Source organism: Eutrema salsugineum, unplaced genomic scaffold (genome assembly GCF_000478725.1).
Source record: "Eutrema salsugineum unplaced genomic scaffold, Eutsalg1_0 scaffold_6, whole genome shotgun sequence".
Classification (NCBI taxonomy): Eukaryota; Viridiplantae; Streptophyta; class Magnoliopsida; order Brassicales; family Brassicaceae; genus Eutrema; species Eutrema salsugineum.
The window spans coordinates 14,112,148-14,137,378 of NW_006256547.1; the positions used below are offsets into that span (position 1 = coordinate 14,112,148).

General features: G+C 42.7%; 1 non-coding gene across 1 annotated transcript; it reads right to left on the reverse strand.

Moving 5' to 3' along the window:
- Nucleotides 1-2,374: 2,374 nt before the first annotated feature.
- On the reverse strand, nucleotides 2,375-2,481 carry LOC112083625. The gene has a single exon (XR_002897761.1). It is a non-coding gene; the product is annotated as a small nucleolar RNA R71 (small nucleolar RNA).
- Between the last annotated feature and the right edge of the window lie 22,750 nt (nucleotides 2,482-25,231).

Genomic DNA, 25,231 nt, shown 5'->3' on the forward strand with positions numbered 1-25,231 from the left:
GCATGAAGACTCGCAATTTACACCGACTTGAGCATGCTACTTGGGAGTGATGAAGACCATCCCGCACGTATTTCTGAAGGCCAGTGATACATGGTCGTGCGAGTTAAGGAGCAAAGGGAAGTGAACCGCATGAAGATTCGCATTTTACACCGAGAGAGTAATGCGGCTGGGCTTACATAGACTCTATCTCGCTAAAGCTTCTTTCTTAGACTGTGCGAGTTGGGCATGCAACTTGGGACAAAAGGAGGACTAAGTCGCACACATAATCCCCCCAGATTTTGTCTTGGTCATGCGAGTTGAAGAGGAGGAAGACTGAATCGCACAAAGACTCGCAGAACACACCTAGATGGGTATGCGACTGAGACTAAAAGACTTAAGGCTAACAAGACTGCTTCTTTGGCTGTGCGACTTGGGCATGCGACTTGGGAAGCTCCTGACCAACTCGCACACTTGTCATTTTACCCATTAAAGCCGGGTCAGGACCCGGTTTGTTCGAGGCTGACCCGGTTCGTTTTAGAACCTATATATAGTTTTTTAGGGTTTTACCCCAAGGACTTAAGCTTTATTCCTCATTTTCTTTGCCTCTTTTGTGTAAATAAACTCCTTTTGAAGAGAAATATCTGATTTTACGCGGTTTAATCAAGAGATTCAGAGATTCTTGAGTGTTTAAGGCTGTCTTCTTCTTAATCTATCATCTCCATCTTCATTTACACACTTCTAATCATGATTAACAACACATCTTGCAAAGGATTTAGTGTGTTGATTATGATTAGTGAGTAATCCCTATATCAAGGTCTTAGATATGTAGATTAGGGTGCTTAGGTGGAAGAGTAGTGAGCTTAGGGGTTAGATCATTCATATTCCATTCTCTACAACCTGTTCTTAATGCTAGATCCATACACATCATATATGGTCTAGATTCTAGGCATTTCATGCACCAAAAGTGTTTGATGAAATGCCTGAACCAAGGTTATTAGAGGTTTAAGTATTATTCATCATGGGAATGATTGTTTATATGCTTAAATGACAGATTAAACTGGTTCTTAATGCTTGTTGATTCATGTTTCACTAATGATGATTAGGTTAGAGACTGTTTTAGCATAGAATTTAATGCCTTCATGAGAGGATTAGCTTAGTTAATGATGTTTAAGTTGAATGGTTTGCTTGATCACATGATTCATTAGCTCACTAGTTTAGCACTAAAGGCACCCTAATCCACTATCATGTCTAAGATCTTTCTCATCATCATACATACATTCTCATCTCATTTAGCTTATTTACTTGCTTGTTTAAGTTGATCATTAGCTGTAATCCTTGTTTTAAGTTTTTAGTTGTCATTAATCATCAAAACCTTACTCATTTGGCTTGAATTAAGAACTGATCCTGCATCTTAGTGTCTACACATGATGGATTGATACCCTTTGTACTTCAAAGTGACAAAAGGGATTGATAACCCCTCATTTAGAGCCTTGAAAACTTTAAGTTGTCAATTGGCGCCGTTGCCAAAGTGTGATAGCATTAAGATTGTTTCATTTCTTGAGATCAAGCATTTTCTTTTGTGTTTTCTAATTTCTTTCAAGTTCTGGTTGTGAGTTTCAGGTGCATGAACACCAGGTCCAGATCAAGAAGCTGTGGTCCACCTTTCCCTTTAAACGACAACATTGATCTTTTGGTTCCACAAAGGAGAAGGGATAGGCGTGGAAGACAGACTGATCAGGCTGATATGGAAGATCAAAGACAGCATGTAGTTGACATTGAGCAACCGGCTCAGGAGCAACAGGCTCAGGTGCAGCAGGGTAATGGAGCTGGTAATGCAGCTGGTAATAGAGCTGGTCAAGTGTTCCATCAGGGTAATGTTCAGCAGGAACAGGAGCATCAATAGCAAGCTTATGTCCACCAGGGACAAGCTCCAGCTCATCAGCAGAGGGATCAGGCCAATGTACAGCAAAGACAACAGGTGCACCACCATCAGCCCTTCCAACACCAACAAAGGAGATATGAGCAGCCACAGGTCTATGTTGAAGAGAATGACAGGGCCAATGCTCATCAGTATGGAGCTGGAATTCAAGCACCACCTGTGCAAAACAACAATTTTGAACTGAAGGCATCCTTATTGAATATGGTCCAAAACTCCAATTTCAATGGATTAGCAATGGAAGATCCCTTGGAACACTTGGATCAATTTGATAAGGTTTGTGATTTGACAAAGATAAATGGAGTATCTGAGGATAGCTTCAAGCTCAGATTATTCCCCTTCAGTCTTGGTGACAAAGCTCACCAATGGGAGAAAAACCTCCCAAGAGGATCCATTCAGACCTGTGAGCAATGCAAGCAGGCATTTCTGTCTAAGTTCTTCTCAACCTCCAGAACAGCTAAACTGAGAAACCAAATCTCTAGCTTCACTCAACATAGCAATGAGAGTTTTGGTGAAGCATATGATAGATTCAGGAGCTACACCAACCAGTGCCCACACCATGGGTTTAGTGAGGCTTCTCTTATCAGCACACTTTATAGAGGGGCTCTTCCCAAGATTAGGAACCAGCTGGATACTGCCTCCAATGGAAACTTTCTGGGAAAAGAGATTCATGCTGCTTTAGAGCTGGTTGAGAACTTAGCAATGAGCAATGATACATATGGAGAAGACTTTGATAGAGCCAATAGGAGTGAGAGTTCAAGTAGGGATTAAAGGTATGACAAGGACTTTAAAAAACTTGAAAGCAAGCTGGACAAAGTGTTATTGGCAACTCAAAAACCAATGCACTTTGTAGGAGAGTATGAGGAACCTTCTCAATGCTTTGAGAACATCAGTGAAGAGGGTCTTACTCAGGAAGAGCTAAACTATATTGGGAATCAGAGGTTCCAAAGGTATCAGTATGCCAATGCCAATCAGAACCTCTCTTACAGGAATCCCAATGTAGCAAACCCACAAGACCAAGTCTACCCTACTTCTCAAGCTCCACAGAATTTTGTTCCCAAGAACAACTTTCAAGGGTCTTTTCAACCAAAGAATCAGTTTTCTCAGAATCAGGGTTTCAGTCAGCAACAGCAACCATTTCAGGGTTCTGGTTTCAGTTCACAGCAGCAGCCAAAGGAACCACCAGGGTTTGATCCACCACAGTTCCAGCCGCAGGCGCCGGTTCAGCACCAGTTTCAGTCAGCACCTGTTCACCAGCAGCCACAGATGGGCTCAGATATGGTTGGGATTTTGCAACAGCTGCTTCAGGGTCAACAAGTGTTTGCAAGCCAGTATGCATCCATGCAGCAGGATATCAAGGAATTGAAGCAAAATCAGGCATCTAGCTCAAGAAACCAATGCCAACTACTTGGTAAGCCTGAACCCAACCCCAAAGAGTATGCTAAAGCTATTACATTGAGAAATGGCAAAGAGCTACCTGGTATTGAGCACAACAATGTGATCATTGAGGACAATGATCAAACTGAGGGGGATGCAGCCTTAAAGGATGATCAAGTTGCTGAAAGATCAAGGAAAGAAAAGGGTAAAGAGGTAGAAAAAGAACCTGAACCAGAGAAGTTATATGTTCCACCACCTCCACACCAACCCAAGCTCCCATTTTCAGGGAGATTTCAGAAGCAGCTTGTTGAAAAAGCAAGAGCTGTATTCGAGAAGGCTCTCAATGAGACACCACTCACAATGCCTCTCATTGATGCATTTTTAATGATGCCAAAGATGGGTAAGTTTTTGAAAGATGCCATTCTGAACAAGACTAAAGAACTTCAAGGTATGGTGATTGAGGCATGAATGCAGTGCTATCATTCAGAGAAAGTCCATTCCAAGAAAGTTGACTGATCCAGGGAGTTTCACACTCCCTTGTGCCATAGGGCCTCTGCTATTTTCTGGGTGCCTTTGTGATCTGGGAGCATCTGTCAGCTTGATGCCATTCTCCATAGTAAAGAAGCTTGGCTTTAGAGTGTTCAAACCTGCTAGGATCTCTCTTTTCCTTGCAGACAGATCAGTTAGGTTACCTGTTGGGATGTTGGAAGATCTGCCTATCAAGATAGGTGGTTTTGAGGTTCCTACTGATTTTGTTGTGCTAGAAATGGATGAGGATCCAGTTGATCCTCTTATTTTGGGCAGGCCATTCTTGGCCACAGCAGGAGCAATTATTGATGTGAGAGGTGGCATCATAGAGCTTCAACTTGGGTCTGAGAGGCTTAAGTTTGATGTTATTGAGATGATGAAGAAGCCCACCATAGAAGGACAATGCTTCTATGTAGAGACAATGGATCAGCTGGCTGATGAGTTGCTTGAGGAACTGAATACTGATGACCCTCTTCAAGCTGCTTTAACTTAAGAACAAGGAGACCATGGGTTCTTAGCAAAAGAAAGTGAAGGGTACAAGCTGTATTTGCACAATGCAAGAGAACTTGGGCCTGAGACAAGGTTTTTGGAACTGGAACAAAGTGGCACCGAGGTCTTGGATATCAGAAGCTCAAACACAAGCCAAAGAGCAGTTCAAGCCGTCATGGCCGTGGGTTCTAAGGTCAAGGAGCATGCTGGGCCGTGTGAGCAAGACAGCTTTAGTGCTGATTGGGTCTAAAGCACCTCAGCTGGAACTCAAACCTCTTCCCAAGGGGCTCAGGTATGCTTTCTTAGGTCTCAATGAGTCTTATCCTGTCATTATCAATGATATGCTGTTAGAGGACCAAGAGCATAGGTTGTTAGGAGAGTTGAGGAAACATAGGGGAGCCATTGGCTACTCTCTGGATGACATTAAGGGTATCTCACCCTCCCTATGCACTCATAGGATTCACTTAGAAGAAGAGTCTATGTCATTCATAGAGCACCAAAGGCGCCTCAATCCCAACTTAAAAGAGGTAGTGAAGAAAGAGATTCTCAAACTCCTAGAGGCTGGGATAATTTATCCAACCTCATACTCTAGATGGGTTTCACCAGTCCATGTGGTGCCCAAAAAGGGGGGAATGACAGTAATAAGATATAAGAAGGATGAGCTGATTGCTACTAGAACTATAACTGGACACAGAATGTGTATAGATTATAGGAAGCTCAATGCAGCCTCTAGGAAAGATCATTTTCCTTTGCCTTTTATTGATCAAATGCTAGAGAGACTTGCAAACCATCCCTTCTTTTGTTTTCTAGATGGTTACTCTGGATTCTTTCAAATCCCCATAGATCCAAGAGACCAAGAGAATACCACATTTACTTGTCCTTATGGTACATTTGCATACAGGCGCATGCCTTTTGGTCTTTGTAACGCCCCTGCCACATTCCAGCGTTGCATGATGCATATATTCTCTGACATCATTGAAGAGAAGGTGGAGGTGTTCATGGACGATTTTTCTGTCTATGGCTCCTCCTTCTCTGATTGTCTTTCTAACCTGTCACAGGTCCTTGAGAGATGTGTGCAGCATAACCTGGTGTTAAATTGGGAGAAATGCCACTTCATGGTGCAGGAAGGGATTGTACTTGGAAGTGATGGTGAATCTTCAAGCTCCCGATATGCATAAGATCTCTGAGAAGGGCATAGAGGTTGACAGAGCAAAGGTGGAAGTGATGGTGAATCTTCAAGCTCCCACTTCACTCAAAGGGATAAGGAGCTTCCGTGGGCATGCAGGGTTTTACAGAAGATTCATCCAAGATTTCTCAAGAATAACCAGACCTTTGACAAGGCTGTTGTATAAAGAGGTTGACTTTGTCTTTGATGCTGTGTCTGAAGAAGCCTTCAAGAAGATCAAGGATGCATTAGTCAGTGCACCCATTGTCCAGGCTCCAGACTGGTCCCTTCCTTTTGAGGTTATGACTGATGCATCATACTATGCAGTTGGAGCTGTGCTTGGCCAGAGGAAGGACAGAAAACTTCATGTCATCTACTATGCCAGCAGAACCCTTGATTCTGCCCAGGAGAAGTATGCTACCACAGAGAAGGAAATGTTGGCAATAGTCTTTGCATTTGATAAATTCAGAAGCTACCTGGTGGGATCAAAAGTCATTGTATATACTGATCATGTAGCCCTCAGGTATCTAATGACCAAGAAAGATGCCAAGCCTAGACTATTAAGATGGGTTCTCTTACGTCAGGAGTTTGATATGGAAGTACAAGACAAGAAGGGTATAGAGAATGGAGCTGCAGCCCATCTCTCTAGGTTAAGAGTGGACTCTGAAATCCCTCTTAATGACTCTCTCCCTAAGGAATCATTGATGGTGCTCAACTCTTATTTGGAGTTTGAGGAAGTGGATAGCATCCAAGATAAGAGAATGTCCTGGTTTGCTGATATTGTGAACTTTCTTGCTTGTGGAGTGGAACCACCAGAACTTGATGCTTACCACAGAAAGAAGTTCTTCAGATGTCGAAAGATACCATTGGGATGAAACCTACCTGTATGTCCTAAACAAAGATCAGCTGTATAGAAGGTGTCTTGCTGAGGAGGAGATGCAACCTGTGTTGCAAGAGTGCCATGGATCAGCTTTTGGGGGTCACATGGGAGCATTCAAGACTGTGGCCAAGGTTCTTCAGAGTGGGTTTTGGTGGCCTACTATGTTCAAGGACGCTCAGAGGGTTGTTTCAGCATGTGATGCCTATCAGAGGCGTGGGAACTTTATGGGGTTGTTTCAAAGAGGAGTGAGATGCCTCAAAATCCAATACTAGAGGTTGAAGTCTTTGATTGTTGGGGAGTGGACTTTATGGGGCCTTTAATCTCATCTTATGGGAATCAGTACATACTAGTTGCTGTGGACTATGTATCCAAGTGGGTTGAGGCTATTGCTTCCCCTACTAATGATTCCAAGGTAGTAGTGAGGTTGTTCAAGAACATAATCTTCCCAAGATTTGGAGTACCCAGGGTTGTTATTTCTGATGGAGGTTCTCACTTTGTGAACAAAAATTTGGAGGGATTGCTGAAGAAGCATGGAGTGAAACATAAGGTAGCTACTCCTTATCATCTTCAAACTAGTGGTCAGGTTGAAGTGTCTAATAGACAGATTAAAGCCATTCTTGAGACGACTGTTAGCTCAAGCAGAAAAGATTGGAGCAAAAGGCTGGATGATGCATTGTGGGCTTATAGAACAGCCTTTAAGACTCCAATTGGGACATCTCCTTTCAATCTGCTATATGGGAAGAGCTGCCACCTTCCTGTTGAGCTGGAGTACAAGGCTTTATGAGCTGTGAGTTGCTGAACTTTGATATCAAAACAGCTCAAGAGAAAAGGATCATTCAACTCCATGAACTTGAAGAGATCATGCTGGGGGCTTTTGAGAGCTCCAAGATGTATAAAGAAAAGACCAAAGCTCTACATGATCAAAAGATTCTGAAAACGGAGTTCAAGGAAGGTGATCTGGTGTTGCTGTTCAACTCTAGGCTTAAGTTGTTTCCTGGAAAACTTAAGTCTAGATGGTCTGGTCCCTTTAAGATTCTTGAGGTCAGGCCATATGGAGCTGTTGTGTTAGAGGGCAAGGATTGTCAAGAGTTTGTGGTCAATGGCCAAAGGATCAAGCACTACCTAGTTTCATGATAAAGGAATTTTTGTCTAAATCAATTCCTTAATATGCTCATGTCATTGCAATATTAAGGTATCAATCCAAAGAGATTAAGATTAACACACCAAGAATACAAGAAATTACTTAAGCTAAGCAAATCAGGGGTTTTGGTTTGATTAACTACTGAACAAATGATTAAAATAAGCAATCAAAAACTCAACCAAGATTAAAAAGAAATAAAAAAGCAAAAATAAAAGAGGTCAACAAAAGTCAATGACGAAAATTCAAATATCAACCAATAAGCAAGTCTTTGGGCAAGGTAATTGATTTGGGGATGTTTAATGATAACCCATGATGTCTACAAACTCACAAAAGTGCTCATCCTTAAGTCTAGAACTCTATTTTTGACCTCTCTCAAGGCACTAATCACTTTGTTAATTACCAAATTCAAGAACGAACTCTCATTAGGAAACTAGCAATCAAAAGCATTATAAACAGGTTCCATTAACTAATTAATCACATTAGACATCCATTCTCATAGGCTAATCATGAAAAACTCTTGCTTAGTTCTTTGGGGAATATCATCAAACACCTTGTGTTCATGAATTTCCCTAAGACCTTTGATTAAATATTTCTAGCCTAATCAAGCATTAAGAACACTAAACAAGAAAGGAAACTATGGATTAAGACTTAGACATCAAAGATTTAACATCAAAATCCCCTAATCTACCATGCCCAAAGACTATAAAGAACTCTACTCACTAATCATGATTAACACACCTAATCATGATTAGAAGCATGATAAGAAAGCAAATATAAGAAGATGAGATGATAAGAAACAGCTTTAGATTGATTAAATCCTTCAGATATCTCTCAACAAACTCGTTTTTAACAAAAGGGGAAAAGAAACTAAAGAGAGAATGAAAGATAAAAAGGTAAGATCTAGGGTTTTTCTCCCAAAAAACTATTTATACTAAGGGTCTTGGACCGGGTCAGCCCATGAAAAACTGGGTACTGACCCGGCTTCAAATGGGTCATGTCTCAAGTGTGCGACATGGTCAGGTGCTTCCCAAGTCGCAGGCCCAAGTCGCACAGCTATAGAAACAGGCTTGTGCACCTTAAATCCTTCAGCCCCAGCCGCATGCCTATCTAGGTGTAAACTGCGAGTGATTGTGCTGTTCAGGCTTTCTTCTCTTCAACTCGCACAACCAAGACGCATTCTGGAAATAATATGTGTGCGAGTTGGTCATCTTTAGTCCCAAGTCGCAGGCCCAAGTCGGTGTAATTTGCGAACACATGTGCTACATGGTTCCCCTTCATGTCCAACTCGCAGGTCTATCTCGCACAGCATTGTGGACTTAGTCAAATTTGATTCTGGAAGTCTCTACCTTTCTCAGAGACTCCTTACACCCATCTCTAAAGTCGCAACTTGTTTCCAGAGTATGAACATTCATGGGTACAAGTTAATCAAGTCGCACACCCAAGTCGCATAATTTCTCATTTCCTTGGAGCACTCCGCGTTTGATGCATCATAACTCCTGGAATACTACTCCAAATGGCTTGATTCAAACTCCTGTGGCAAGGCAGCTCAATTATCTAGAATGTTGATGAAAAGTGCAAGTGCTTCAAAGGGATGGAAGGCTTCCTGAAGGATTGATCTTTGATGTGCATTGCACGGGTCCAAATTGGCTTCTAGACATGCGTCCATTTCGGAAACGTTATCGTATTGCTCATAGCTCTAAATTGAATGATCTCAAACGTTATGGAAAGAGGACTCAAATATCTTGAATCTTGATGAAGGCACTGTAAGCTGAATCGGTCTGGAAGTGCATCGTCCCTCGCAATCTTTGAGGCATATCGGGTTTCTCCAGAATGAGTGCGAGACCTGTTCGTCTTCCGGTTATCATATCTTTCAGATCCGTGGTCCAAATGCTTTGATTCCAACTATTCTGAAATCTTGACGCAATTATCTCCAACGTTTATGAAGATTTCGACAGCTGAATCGGACGGCAGGACCTTCCGGTAACGTGATTTCCGAGATGTATCTGCACTCGAGATTTTTGGCCGAGAGATCTACCCGCGTGAAGGATTTTGGCCGAGAATCTTCGGCCATCAGTACAACATTTGGCCGAGAAACCCAAAATTGCTCCTTTTCACCATTTTTGATCATTTCAACTCCATTTCTTCATCTGAATCACATCCTCCACTCCAAATAAGCTCCAAAAGCACCTGTTTAACACTCCAAACCATGCAAAACTCTATTGGACCTAATGCAATCTCCTAAGTCCTAAAACAATGCTTAAAGACCTAAAATGTATTCAAATGAGACATGATTTAGACTTAAATATGTACACTAAATGATGCAATTTATGAATATATCATTTCACAAAGGAAGGAGGAGGCTACATCAGTTCCCCTTCTTGATCCACCACCAGCCTGTTAAACAGGTTTTCAGAGTTAAACTTAGAGACTTTAAACAAAGTGCTCTTGGGAGACACCCCAAGCTTATCCTTGTACATAGTTCTTTTGATTTCTTTTCTTTCTTTTGTGTGTTTAGGATCTTTTGATGGGTTTTGTGAGTTGATCTCAGGTTCCAGGTGATTTTAAGAGGTTATGACTCAGGAACAAAGTGAAATGGAGCATGAGAGGAAGCTGAGAAGAAGGTCTAAGGCATGGAAACAGGTGAACGCCGGTGTGCTACTTGGGTGTGCGGCTCGGTCAAGCCAAAGACCAGGCCGCAGCAGAACTCGCCGTTAACACCTACTTAGGCCTGCGAGTTATTCACTTAGCAGAAAGAGATCTGAGCACAAAAAAATGCTAAGTGTAAGGACTGCGACTTGGGTCTGTGACGTGGACGCACATGAAACCAGGCCGCAGCAGAACTCACAATTTGCTCCGAGTTGGGCGCGCGAGAAAAACCAAGAGAAGACCAGGCCGCACACCAGGTGAAAAGAATCCAAGGCGTTCAAGGGCAAATCCTGCGAGACATCATGCGGATTAACACAAGAGAGACCAGGCCACACTCATGCTCGCAATTTACACCGAGGTGGTCCTACGAGTCGATACAAGAGAGTCCCAGGCCGCACACCAAAAGAAGGACCCAAAAACGCTTAAGTGTCAAAACCTGCGGGTTGGGAGTGCGGCTCGGCAGAAGAGAAGACCAGGCCGCATGGATACTCGCGTTTTACACCGGTTTAGGCGTGCGGGAAAGACCAAGAGGAGACCAGGCCACAGACCAGAAAACAGAAGCTGTAGCGTCTAAGTGTTAAAAGGGTGCGAGATGGGCTTGCGGGTAAGACTAACGCATTCCCAGGTCGCACGAACGTTCACATTTCACACCGACCTGGGAATGCGAGTTGGTTCAAAGAGGGAGCCAGGTCGCAGCATGAGAGAAGGTTTCAGGTCGTGCAAAGGAGGTTTTTCTGCGACCGGGGCGTGCGAGACAGTCACACCAGGCACCAGATCGCAGAAACATTCGCTGAATACACCGACTGGGTCATGAGAGACAGCTGAAGGTTGGGCCAGGTCGCAGAATGAGAGAAGAGAAAAGACCGTGCAGAAGAGCTTTGTGTGCGACTTGGTCATGCGGGATGGTCTGAGCACTTCCCAAGTCGCACACATATTCGCAATATACACCAAGTCGGTCATGCGGGATGAGAAAGATCGGGTCCAAGGCGCAAAAAGGAAGAAAAAGGAGTCTGGTCAACAAAAGGACAGGTCAAAGCCTTGACTGGTCAAAGTGGATCTATTGATCACCAGTCCAAAGGCTGTGCCAAGTCCCACACTCTCTCTTCCTCACCAAAAACACGAGTTTGCTCTTTTACCCCATTTCTCTCCATTGTTTTCATCACAACTCTCTCATTTCTTCACCAAATTCGTTGATTCAAAGTGCTCTGAGCTCGTTTTTGAGTTGGTAATCTCATCCTGTTTGCATTTTGAACTCATTTGCATCATAATCCCAAGGTATTCACTCTGTTAAAACTCATCTTTTTCCATGTTCTTAAATGGTGATTTTTGAACTTTAAAATGTGGAATCGATTTTAATAGGTTGTTTTAGACCTTGGGATTATTTTTATAAATGCTAGGGTTCTAGATAGTCATAGAAAACAGAGCAATTTCTTGGTGATTCATTGTTCTTGAGTTTTGAAAATTGTTGCAAATTAATTCATGAAAAATCGAGTTTTCTTGGAAAAGAAATGAACTTGTTTCCTGCTGAGTCTTTGCTTTGCATTCTTGTTTTTGCATTGCTGTGAATTTAATGGGCTGATGCTTGGCTTGAGAAACTAGTTCATGTTCTTAAAAACTTGAGTTTTGCAACAATTCTTCAAAATTTTAGATAACTTTTGTGGAACTTGTTCTTGTGCTCATCTTGTTTTTGAGAAATTTATTGGCAGATGACTGAGAGAACCAATTCTCTAGCCAAGAAGAAAGGTACTGCATCCAAGGATAAGAGTTTGGTCTCAGGATCTTCACAGCCAAAAGGAAATGGTCAAGGCACCAAGAAAAGCACAAAGCAAGGGAAAGGTGAACAAGCGCCAAAAAGGACAAGGAATGAAGAGAAAGCATTGGTGGTTGCTTCTGGTTCCAAGAAGAAAGGAAAACAACTGGCTGTGGTATCTGATGATGAACAGACTGAGAGTGGCTCAAGCAGCTCAGCTGGAGGTTCCCAAGGCACCATTGAAGAGGCATCAAAGAGGATCAAGAAAACTGAACCAGAAACACCTGATTATCTGGCCAAGTTTCAACAGATGGGGATCCAGCAAGGGAGGTTCCCTGATGTGGACTTTTTGAAGAAGATTGGCATCTTTGAGGATGTCAAAACTTTGCTTGGGAACATGAGAATTGAATCACTCTTGGAGCTGAGAGAGACCGCATATGAAGAGGAGTCTCAAGAGTTCTTGGCTTCTTTTGATGCTTTTATGTACTACCCAAGGGATTCAAGGATTCTTCAAGGGGATGGTCTTGGATATATGGAATTTACGGTGAAAGGAAAGGCCTACAGAGTGCCATCAGGGAATTGAATGAGATATTTGGGTTTTCTGCGCCTAAAAACATTCCTCTCTCCAACCAGATTGGTCTTAGAAAGGAAGATGTTCAAGCTTTATGGAGATCAATAGCTTCTGGGAAGTACACAGCTGGAGCGGCTAAGTCCTCTAGGATAAGAAATCCAGTGCTGAGATATGTCCACAAGATCCTCTCTCACAGCTCCTTCTTCAAGCTTGATGTTGGGAGAGTTCATAAAGGTGATCTGAATCTCCTTGGTGTGGGGCTGAAACAGTTGATGCCAACTTATGAAGATGGGAAGCCCTATGAAGGATATGCTTACACACCTTGCCTTGCCTCTCAATTAGCAAGGTATTTGATGTTCTACAAGGAGTGCATTTGGGGTTCAACAAAGAAGGATGCAAAGCTGACCCATGGTTGTGTTATAACAAAGATCTTGAAGGCAAGAGGGTACAGGTTCAAGGAGAACAAGTCAAGGTTTGACCTGATTAATGAAGCTCATTTGTGTAAGATCGGTTTCTTTCAAGGAAGAGTTGGAGCCAAGCTGGTTTACAACTTCAAGTCCTTCATTGATGAGCCAGTCCAAACCCTCCTGCCCAATCCCTCCATCACCACAGTCCAAGTAAAGAGGAACATTCACTTCTACATGCTAAAGGAAGAGCTGTACAATGTCCAAACTGATCCACCAATTCTCAAGTACAAGAAGGCTTGCAGAGAAGAAGCTTCCAAGGAAAAGAAAGCAACCGCTGAAGCTGCTACCACTAGTGCTGCTGGTGCTGGAGATGAAGGTCTGCCTCCACCTCAAAAACGTTATGGTGGGAACAGATATCACTTTGATGATTACCACTGGGAGGAGCCAGGCACTTCAGGGTTTAGAGCTCAGCAAAAGATCAGTGTTCTCCAACAATGATGCAAGTACCAGGACAAAACGATACACAAGATGGAAAAGTGTATCAAGGAGATGAAGAAAAGGATCAACAAGCTTGAAAACCCTTGCAAAGGTGGATCTCCAACACCGGTTTCACCAAGGAACATAGAAGAGGTTGGAGAGAGTTCCACCAACTGCACAGCCCTGGTCCTATATGGCACAGCATGGGTGGATCTTGAAGACGGTTCTGATGAGGCAAGCCATCACTCCTGGGAGACACCATCCGGTCACACTTCAAACCCCTCCTACTCCTTGGGGTCAGACTTCCACAACTCTTAGGTAACACTCCATCCTTGTAAATATGCATCTAGCTTAGCTTATTTTCTCTTTGCATTTTGTGACTTTGCTTTACACTTCTCCTTCATGCTTTTATAACACAAGGGACTGTGTTATTTAAGTGTGGGGGAGGAGTTTCATCTTTTACTAATCATATTTTCTCTGTTCTTATTTTATACTTTGAGTCTTGAGTCACATTCTTGCATGCATTCATGTAGATGCATTTCATTTAAGTGCATATAAAAAAATAAAATTAAAAATTTAAAAATCTGAAAAAAAAAATATTCACAAAAAAATGCTCATGTAGTTGCATTCTCATTCTTTTTAGGCTTGAGTCTAGTTGCATCATATAGGTTGCATTATGCAATGGAGCAATGATAGGTTTTCCTTGAGAGTAAATCACTTTGAGAATTTGGATTAAATATGCTTTTGAAATGACTTCTATGCTTGCAAGGCTTGAAATGATCTAAATCTAAGAAGCAAGTTTGAATTGAACTCAACTCTAATCAGTGAAAACCCTGAACTTGACTTGAAATCATCACTTGGTGCATTGTTTGAATAAGCTTGTGGATACCATGATACATATTTGAGCTAGAATCCTGTTTTTACCATCCTCTTCCTTAGCTCAAATAGCTGAATCTGCATAATAGATCAGTTTTCCTCACCCTGAACCCATCATTCTTTCAAGCCTATTGTTTGTATGTGATTGAGAGGCCACCTTGAACCAAACTTAGCAGAAAGTGTTAGGTTTAGGGCGACAAGGACAAGTCTCATTGTGTATCAAGTTCAATCATCAAGGAGCTGAGAGATTTGGCAAGAATTAAGTGTGGGGGAATATTTGTTGGTGAGTGGAAAAAGGAGAGATGAGTGGAAATAAAAGGAAAGTGGTGAGAACTAGGGGATAGAAAAAGAAAAGAAATCAGTCTTGGAGTTTTGAGTCAAAGAAAGTGGGCTCTAGTGTTTTGAAAAGGAAGAGTCTAGCCTCTAAGTAAAAGGAAAAGAAAAGAAGCCAAAGAGCTCAAATGTTTTAAGGAAAGAAAAAGAGGCTAGGGGTTACAAAAGAAAGTGAAAAGAGCTATGAAAAGTTTGAACTCCAAGACTTGTGTATAAAAAGGAAAGAATGAATCCCCTAGTGAGAAAAGATTGAGTGTGGAAAGTAAGCAAGTGAGGAAACTTTGAGTAGAGTGTGGGGTGGGATGAGTTTTGCCCTTGTATGTATAGGTTGCCTTTTACCTTTAGCATTCTGCCAAAGTTTGGTCATTCATAGAGAGATCCCTTTGCAGCATTAAACCCACTCAGGCGCTTATGAGATCATTTTAGTCTCATAACCTCACCCTAGCCAAACCAGCTTGTTTAGACATTGCATCATTTGATTCACTTGGTTAAAAGCTTAATGAATGTCAAAGAGTTGAGGAATAAGAGAACTTGTGGAGATTTCTTGTTGTGTTGATTAAATCTGAGTATGGTCTTGCATTGCATATTGAGCATGAACTTGAATTCTCTTAGTGGTCACTTCTCTCAAAGGAGTTATGAGCTCCCAATGCATTCAACCTCTTTCTCTCATTTGTTCTTGGTGCTTGAGGACAAGCAAAAGACAAGTGTGGGGGAGTTGATATGTTCATAAGTTGCATCATTTAGGTTGTATATTTCATCCCAAATCATGTTATTTCTCATGCATATTAGGTCCTTAGGTGTTGTTTTAGGACTTAGGAGTTTCAATAAGTCCCAATGAGTCTTTGCATGTTTGGAGTGTTTATCAGGTGTATTTAGAGCTATTTGGAGTTGAAAAGGTGAACCAGGAAGAGAAACGGTGATCAGAGCTTGAAAGATGGTGAAAATTGGTTTTTGGAGGTTCTTGGCGATTCTTACGTACCGCAAGAAGCATTCCTCGGCGTTTTTCATGTACCGCGAGTGAGCCTCTCGGCCAAAACACGTACCGCTGCTAAGGTTTCTCGGCCAAAATTTCTGGGTACAGACACATCTCAGAAATCGCGTTACCGGAAGGTCTTGCCGGTCGATTCAGATGTCGGGTGCTTCATCAATATTGGAGAGTGTTGGATCATAGTTCTAGAGCAGGTGGAATCATAGGATTTGGAGGCGCGAGCAGAGAATTAAGCTCGTCGGAAGGCACGCCTGTCTTGCTACCGTTTTGGACCAACCCGATGATCTCCGAAGAATGCGAAGGACGATGCACTTCCAGACCGATTCAGTCTACAGAGCCTTCATCAAGATTTGAGATATTTGAGTCCTCTTTCTAGAACGTTTGGGATCATTCAATTTGGAGCTATGAGCAAGAAGATAACGTTTCTGGAATGGACGCATGTCTAGAAGCCTCTTTCCGACCGTGTCAATGCACTGCGAAGATGAGCCCTCCAGGGAACCTTCCACTTTCCAAGCGCCAAAGGTTCCTTCACAAAAGTATGAGATGTTTGAGTGCCCTTTCTACTGCGGTTGGAATCAACCCGTTCCGATCTATATTCTGAGAGTTACTCTCTCCCGAATGAGAAGTGGTCCGAGGAGACTTGAAGGCTGCGAGATAGTCTTGCGACTTGGCTAACTCGAAATGACTGGAGATTAATGTCTGGGGATTGAGCTGCTTGTTGAGATGTGCGAGTAAGGTAACACTGGGTAAGGTCCAAGGTTCCCGAGCAAGAAAAAATACTAAGTCCACAAGCGTGCGACTTGAGCATGCGAGTTGGCCAAGCTTTGAACTGAGCCGCATGAAGACTCGCAATTTACACCGACTTGAGCATGCTACTTGGGAGTGATGAAGACCATCCCGCATGTATTTCTGAAGGCCAGTGCTACATGGTCGTGCGAGTTAAGGAGCAAAGGGAACTGAACCGCATGAAGATTCACATTTTACACCGTGAGAGTAATGCGGCTGGGCTTACATAGACTCTATCTCGCGGAAGCTTCTTTCTTAGACTGTGCGAGTTGGGCATGCGACTTGGGACTAAAGGAGGCCAAGTCGCACACATATTCCCCCCAGATTTCGTCTTGGTCATGCGAGTTGAAGAGGAGGAAAACTGAATCGCACAAAGACTCGCAGAACACACCTAGATGGGCATGCGACTGAGACTAAAGGACTTAAGGCTCACAAGACTGCTTCTTTGGCTGTGCGACTTGGGCATGCGACTTGAGAAGCTCCTGACCAACTCGCACACTCGTCATTTTACCCATTAAAGCCGGGTCAGGACCCGGTTTGTTCCGGGCTGACCCGGTTCGTTTTAGAACCTATATATAGTTTTTTAGGGTTTTACCCCAAGGACTTAAGCTTTATTCCTCATTTTCTTTGCCTCTTTTGTGTAAGAAAACTCCTTTTGAAGAGAAATATCTGATTTTAGGCATTTTAATCAAGAGTATCAGAGATTCTTGAGTGTTTAAGGCTGTCTTTCTCTTAATCTATCATCTCCATCTTCATTTACACACTTCTAATCATGATTAACAACACATCTTGCAAAGGATTTAGTGTGTTGATTATGATTAGTGAGTAATCCCTATATCAAGGTCTTAGATATGTAGATTAGGGTGCTTAGGTGGTAGATTAGTGAGCTTAGGGGTTAGATCATTCATATTCCATTCTCTACAACCTGTTCTTAATGCTAGATCCATACACATCATATGTGGTCTAGATTCTAGGCATTTCATGCACCAAAAGTGTTTGATGAAATGCCTGAACCAAGGTTGTTAGAGGTTTAAGTATTATTCATCATGGGAATGATTGTTTATATGCTTAAATGACAGATTAAACTGGTTCTTAATGCTTGTTGATTCATGTTTCACTAATGATGATTAGGTTAGAGACTGTTTTAGCATAGAAGTTAATGCCTTCATGAGAGGATTAGCTTAGTTAATGATGTTTAAGTTGAATGGCTTGCTTGATCACATGATTCATTAGCTCACTAGTTTAGCACCAAAGGCACCCTAATCCACTATCATGTCGAAGACCTTTCTCATCATCATACATACATTTTCATCTCATTTAGCTTATTTACTTGCTTGTTTAAGTTGATCATTAGCTTTAATCCTTGTTTTAAGATCTTAGTTGTCATTAATCATCAAAACCTTACTCATTTGGCTTGAATTAAGAACTGATCCTGCATCTTAGTGTCTACACATGATGGATTGATGCCCTTTGTACTGCAAAGTGACAAAAGGGATTGATAACCCCTCATTTAGAGCCTTGAAAACTATAAGTTGTCAAAAGCCAAGATAGAGGTAGCTACAAACAGCAGGAGACTTCAGCCCGCACCATCTTCATCCTGAGCCAGTTCTTCTCAGATTAGAGCATCCACTAGGAATGATGCAGACTTTGCAGCTTTGAAAAAGAAGCTTAATCAGCAAGAGAAGATCAACAGGTGCATGAAATTGTTACTGAAGAAGAACCAAAGGAGGAAGATGCTACTGAAATTGCTACTGAAGATCAACAAGTTCACATACCCTGATCACATGATTACTGACCTGTGGGATACAATTGCTTTTGGGAGCTTCAGGGGAGGAAGATGCAAGAGTTCATGGATAAGAAACCCAGCCATCCGCTATGCTCACAAAGTGCTTTGCCAAATGTTCTTTACCAAGCACAATGATGGTGTGGTGCATCTAGCTGACATGGAACTTCTGGGTATGGGTCTACATCCTCTCATCAGTCACTTGAAGAGCAAGAGAGAATTTCATCTCCCACACTACATCCCTACTGGTGGTGCATTCTTGGCACGCCATATGCTGATATACAAAGACATTGCTTGGAGTGAGGGTAAAAGCCAGAAGCTCACTAAGTTGCACAATGGATGGTTAGTGACATAGATTCTGAAAGCAAGAGTTTTTGTCTTTGATGATGTTGAGGTCAAGGCTGAGTTGATTAATGAAGCAACCCTCACCAAGGTTGGGTTTTTAACAGAAAGCAATGGTGAAAACTTCTTGTACATCTTCAAGCTCTTACAAAATGAGAAGGTCCAAGTTCTGTTACCACACCCAGCCATCACCACTCTCTCAGAAAGGCACAATGTCTCCTTTATTGTTCTAAAGGATCAGCTCTACAACCCAGCCATTCACCCTCCAATTCGCAAATGCAAGAGGGCAGCAGGATCCAAGCGTAAAGAACCAGTTGAAGAGCAGAGCACAGCTAGGACTGCTGGTTGTGAGAATGAGGAGCCAAGAGATTTTGAAAGAAGGATGGGAGCAGGCCGGTACCATTTTGATCCTTACTTTTGGGGTGAACCTGAGTATCACACAAAGAAGCTGTATTCAAGAGTTAACAGCCTTCAGAAATGGTGCAAATGGCAAGACAAAACGATCCACAAACTAGTTGACTGTGTTAGGCAACTAAAGAAGAAGGTGAAGAAACTGACAGCTCCAGCCACCTCACCCAAACGAGATACAAGAGAAAAGGTGGGAGAAAGCTCAGCAGCTCAGGACCTTGAGCTCCCACCAGGAAAAGAAGACTGGATCAACCCGGCCACAACGTTCCTACCAGACTCACCTGAGAGCAGCCCACCTAGATACTCAACTCCATCCTGCTCCACCTCCAACCCATCCCACTACCTGGGATCAGACCTCAGCGATTGAGGTAAACACTCCACACTCTGTACATATGCATGTAGATTTTCTTTTACTCTTTGCATTTTACTTGTTTGCTTTGCTTTTAACTCCTTTCTCATGCTTTTATAACACAAGGGACTGTGTTATTTAAGTGTGGGGGAGGAGTTTCATCTTTTACTAATCATGTTTTCTCTGTTCTTATTTTATACTTTGAGTCTTGAGTCACATTCTAGTTGCATATTCATGTAGTCTCATCTAAGTGCATATAAAAAACCAAAAAAAATTGAAAAACCAGAAACATTTTCACAAAAAATTGATCATGTAGTTGCATTCTCATTTTTAGGATTGAGTCTAGATTGCATGTTCATGTAGGTTGCATCTTGCAGGGAGTAATGATAGGTTTTCTAGAGAGTACATCACTTTGAGAACTTGAACTGAATATGCTTGTGAATCTTTTTTTGTGCTTGCAAAGTCTGAAATAATCTGAATCTGAGAAGCAAGTTTGAATTAAACTCAACTCTAATTAAGTGGGAACCTTGAACTTGACTTGAAAATATCTGGTGATGCATTGTTTGAAAAAGCTTGTGGATACCGATATACATACTTGAGCTAGAACCATTGTTTTTACCGCCCTTTTTCCTTAGCTCAAGTAGCTGAATCCGCATCATGGATCAGTTCCCTCACCTTGAACCCATCCTTCTTTCAAGCCAATGTTTGTGTGTGAATTGAAAGGCCACCTTGGATCAAACTTAGCAGAAAGTGTTAGGTTTACAGCGACAAGGGCAGGTCTCATTGAGTGCTGTGTTCCAACATCAAGGAACTGAGAGTGTTGGCGAGGAATAAGTGTGGGGGAAAAGACTTGTTGGTGAGTGAAAAAAGGTGAGATGAGTGGAAAAGAGAAAGTGGAAATAGCTAGGGGAATGAAAGAAAAAGAAATCAGTCTTGGAGTTTTGAGTGAAAGAAAGTGAGCTCTGGTGTCTTGAAAAGAAAGAGTCTAGCCTCTAAGTAAAAGGAAAAGAAAAGAAGCCAAAGAGCTCAAATGTTTTGAAAAGAAAGAAAGAAAAAAAAAGAGGGTAGAGGTTACAAAAGAAAAAGAGCTGTGTAAAGTTTGAACTCCAAGACTTGAGAGTGAAAATGAAAAGTAAGTCCCCTAGTGAGAGGAAAATAAGTGTGAAAAGTGAGGTTCTTGAGAGAGTGAGCAAGTGAGAAAGCTTTGAGTAGAGTGTGGGGTGTGATAAGTCTTGCCCTTGTATGCATAGGTTGCTTTTTACCTTTAGCATTCTGCCAAAGTTTGATCATTCATAGAGAGATCCCTTTGCTGCAATTAAACCTCTTGAACTCTGATGAGATCATTTTAATCTCATAGCCTCTCCCTAGCCAAGCCAGCTTGTTTAAACATTGCATCATTGGATTCACCTGATAAAAGCTTAATTAATGTGAAAGAGTTGAGAGAGAGAAGAACTTGTGGAGATTCCTTGTTTAGTTGATATATATCTGAGTATGGCTTTGCATTGCATAATAGAGCATGAACTTGAATTCTCATTGTGATCACTTCTCTCATTAAGGAATATGAACTCCCAATGCATCCAACCTCTTTCTCTCATTTGCTCTTTTTGCTTGTGGACAAGCAAAGGACAAGTGTGGGGGAGTTGATATGTTCATAATTTGCATCATTTAGGTTGTATATTTCATTCCAAATCATATCTTGTTTCATGCATTTTAGGTCTTTAGGGGTTGTTTTAGGACTTAGGAGTTGCATTAGGTCCCAATGAGTCTTTGCATGTTTGGAGTGTTTATCAGGTGCATTTGGAGATATTTGGAGTTGAAAAGGTGAATCCAGGAAGAGAAATGGTGATCAAGGCTTGAAAGATGGTGAAAATGGGTTTTGGAGGTTCTCGGCCATTCTCGCGTACCGCAGGAAGGTTTTTCTCAGCCATTCTCATGTACCGCGTGTGGATTCCTCGGCCAAAACGCGTACCGGCTTAATGAATTCCTCGGCCAACATTTCCAGGTGCAGACACATTTCAGAAATCGCCTGTCCGGGGAACCTTCCGGTCCGATTCAGCTGTCGGGTGCTTCATCAAAGTTGGAGAAGATTGGATCATGGTTCCAGAGCAAGTAGAATCATAGGATTCGGAGGCGTGAGCAGAAAGTTAAGCTCGTCGGAAGAAACTCCTGTCTCGCTGCCGTTTTTGACCGACCCGATGAGCTCCGAAGAACGCGAAGGACGGTGCACTTCCAGACCGATTCAGTTTACGGGGCCTTCATCAGAATCCGAGATATTTGAGTCCTCTTTCCAGAACGTCCTAGATCATTCAATTCGGAGCTATGATCAAGGAGATAACGTTTCCGGAATGGACACATGCCTAGAATTTTCTTTCTGATCGTGTCAATGCACTGCGAAGATGAGCCCTCCAGGAAACTTTCCACTTCCCAAGCAACGAAGGACCCTTCACCAAAGTTGAAGATGTCTGAGTCCTCTATGCACTGAAACTGGAATCACGCCATTCGGACCAGTACCCTAGAAGTTGTGCTTCCCTGAACGCGAAGTGGTCCGAGGAGCTCTGAACGATGCGAGATTGATAACCCCTATCTTGGCTTTGAAATTATGCTAAGGGAAAGATGGCACGGTGGAATGCCACGGTCCACATCTGACCGTGGCACTTGATTGCAGTTCTTTGGGGTTTGACACGATCTTCATGCCACGGCCTACACTTGACCGTGGCAAGGTAACATTTGGCCGCGGAAGGACTTTACTCACATTCGGCATTTGACACGGTCTCCATGCCATGGCTTAGGACCTGGCCGTGGCAACTTTGTGCAATCTTTCGCCATTTGACACGGTCTCAATGCCACGGCTTAGGACTTGGCCGTGGCAACTTTGTGCAATCTTTCGGCGTTTGACACGGCCATACATCACGATCAGAGGAGACCTGTAGCACCATGATTCACCCAAGAACAAGAGATACAGGATTTGACACGGTCACTTGCCACGGCCTGACCAAAACCTGCTAGACCGTGGCAAACTCCTTCTTTACCCACCAAAGCCAGGTCAGTACCCGGTTTGTTCCGGGCTGACCCGGTTCGTCCAAGGCTTCTATAAATACTTTTTAGACCTAATTTGGAGAGAACTTTATCCTATCTTTAGTCTCCTTTTCCTTTTTGGTGAAAGAACCACTTGTTAATACCTTGCTTTTGAGTTTAATATCGATTTGAAGAGCGTTTTCAATCTTGTTCTATCATTTCTCATCATCAAATCACACTTCTAATCATGATTAACAACACATCTTGCAAAGGATCTAGTGTGTTGATCATGATTAGTGAGTAATCCCATATTAAGGTCTTAGATATGTAGATTAGGGTGCTTAAGTGGTAGATTAGTGAGCTTTGGGGTTAGATCATGCATATTCCATTCTCTACAACGTGTTCTTAATGCTATATCCATACAAATCATATGTGGTCTAGATTCTGGACATTTCATGCACCAAAAGTGTTTGATGAAATGTCTGAACCAAGGTTGTTAGAGGTTTAAGTGTTATTCATCATTGGAATGATTGTCTATATGCTTAAATGACAGATTAAACTGATTCTTAATGCTTGTTAATTCATGTTTCACTAATGATGATTAGGTTAGAAACTGTTTTGGCATAGGAGTTGATACCTTCATGAGAGGATTAACTTAATTAATGATGTTTAAGTTGAATGGTTTGTTTGATCATATGGTTCATTAGCTCACTAGTTTATCACTGAAGGCACCCTAATCCACTATCATGTCTAAGACCTTTCTCATCATCATAAATACATTCTCATCTCATTTAGCTCATTTACTTGCTTGTTTAAGTTGATCATTAGCTTTAATCCTTGTTTTTTTCCATTCTTAGTTGTCATTAATCATCAAAACTTCACTCATTTGGCTTGAATTAAGAACTGATACTGTATCTAAATGTCTACACATGATGGATTGATACCATTTGTATTGCAAAGTGACAAAAGGGATTGGTAACCCTTCATTTAGAGGCTTGAAAACTCTAAGTTATCAGGAAGAGTTCCTTGTGAAGGCTCGCCCCATCGCTATCCAAAACGCAGTGATGTGAGCCTTCGGGTCAGCTGTGCCTTCGTAAAAAGGGATTCTCACTTTCCCGGGCTCAGGAATCCTAGCCTCTGTGATTCTTGCCGTGAACGGTGTTCTCTAGGTCTCTTCGAGCATTCGATCGATCTCTGACGCGGCACTTGTCGCGTTATGCACTTGAGATTTCATGGCGCGTATTTCGGCCACTGTCCGAGCCATTGAGGCTCGCAGCTCCTCGATTTCGAGTGTTTGTGCGCGAGTCATTCCCTTCGGTTGGCGAAGTCGCTCTTAATCTTCTCTCCTCGGCTCGTCTTCGCGCTCTTCCTGCTCGACCCATTGGAGGTTTTCTTCTTCTTCAGTTGGGTTACCGTCTCGAGCTGGGTCGGTGACTTCATCAGTTTGAATGTCGTCAAGTGCCGAGGCGAGCTCTTCTTGGCTTATTCGCCGAGCCGAGTCGTTTTGTCGTGAGCTCGTGGTTCCGTCGTTTTGTTGGGCGTCCACATCGATCGCATCGTTCTCCTCGTCATTGTCTCGTCGCCTAAAGTTCTGACGGAGTGGAGGCGGCTCGGTCATGTTGGTACGGGTTGTTGCGGGAGTTTGTTTACCGAGGGCACGAAACATTGGTGGAGCCAAGGGGTTTCTTGCGCCGCTACCTGAGGCATATGCAAGCGTTGAGAAATCGAAACGTCTCCGGATTCCATCCGTCGGATCGGAGATTCCGGCTCTCCAAGTCGGGTGTTGTCTCTCAGCCGTCATTGCGTCAAGCCTTTCCGTAATTGCCTCATTCCTTTTTTCCTGCTCGTCGATCTTCTTCATCAACGTAGCCATCATGTTTCGCATCTCCTCTTGGGTTTGAGTTGTCGCCGTCGTTGTGCCTGATGGTGGAGCGTCCTTCTCCGCGCCGTTGTCGTTGTTGTTGTTGTTATTGTTATCGTCGAGGGTGTTGCTCGCCATGTTCTTCAGATCTTAAACTCTTATCGATTTAGGGTAAGAAGATATCGATTCCCCACAGACGGCGCCAAATTGTGTGAGCCGAAACTCGCACAACCAAAAATTTGTTAAGGAAAGCTTAAGGGATCCGAAATTTCTAGGATTTATCGCAAGAACAGTAAGATCAAAAGAAAGTTTTTTTTGCTGGAAAAGTGTTTAAGTCTTTATTGCTTAGGGTTGCCAGAGTTGGTGGAACTAATTGCGTACATTGTCTATTTATACTAATTTTCTAAACTGCCTAGCCGAGAATCTCGGGAGAGATTTTCGGAATTATTCCTTATCGCTTCGTGGGGCCACTGCTACAATGCCTCGCCTAGGGTTTTTATGGGCTTTCGTCCTTTGAGACTTTGGCTCGGCCCACTTGGGAAGAATCAGCTCGGCCCAATTGCGAAAGGTAGCGGCTCGGTCCATTCTCCTTCTTGCACAGCTCGGCCCATCCTCACTTGTGTATGGCTCGGCCCAATTTCTCTCGTGCGCGGCTCATCCCAATTTCTCTCGTGCGCGACTCATCTCATTTGAATGTCCTTTACACGGCTTGGTTCGCTTATCGCCTTCGGAGAGGAAGAGCATCGTCTTGCGTAATCTTTGAAGAACATCGGATCAGTCTGGAATGCAAACAAGACAGGAATTTCTTCTGTTGGCCATAACTATCAGCTCATTGCTCCAAAGCCACTAATTCAAACTTTTATGGAACCATGACTACATTCTATCCAACTTTGATGAAAACCGCAGAAGCTGAATCAGACGGCAAGGTTCCCGCACGACCGATCTTTGTAATGTATCTGCACCGGAGATTTTTGGGCGAGAGGCTTCAGCAGCCAGTACGTGTTTTGGCCGAGAGTCCTACCCGCGGTATGGATTTTAGCCGAGAAACCTCATCCTGTGGTACAGTTTTTTGCCGATGAACTCCAACATGCTTCTTTCACCATTTTTGATCCTTTCTCCACCATTTTAACACTGGGTCTCATCT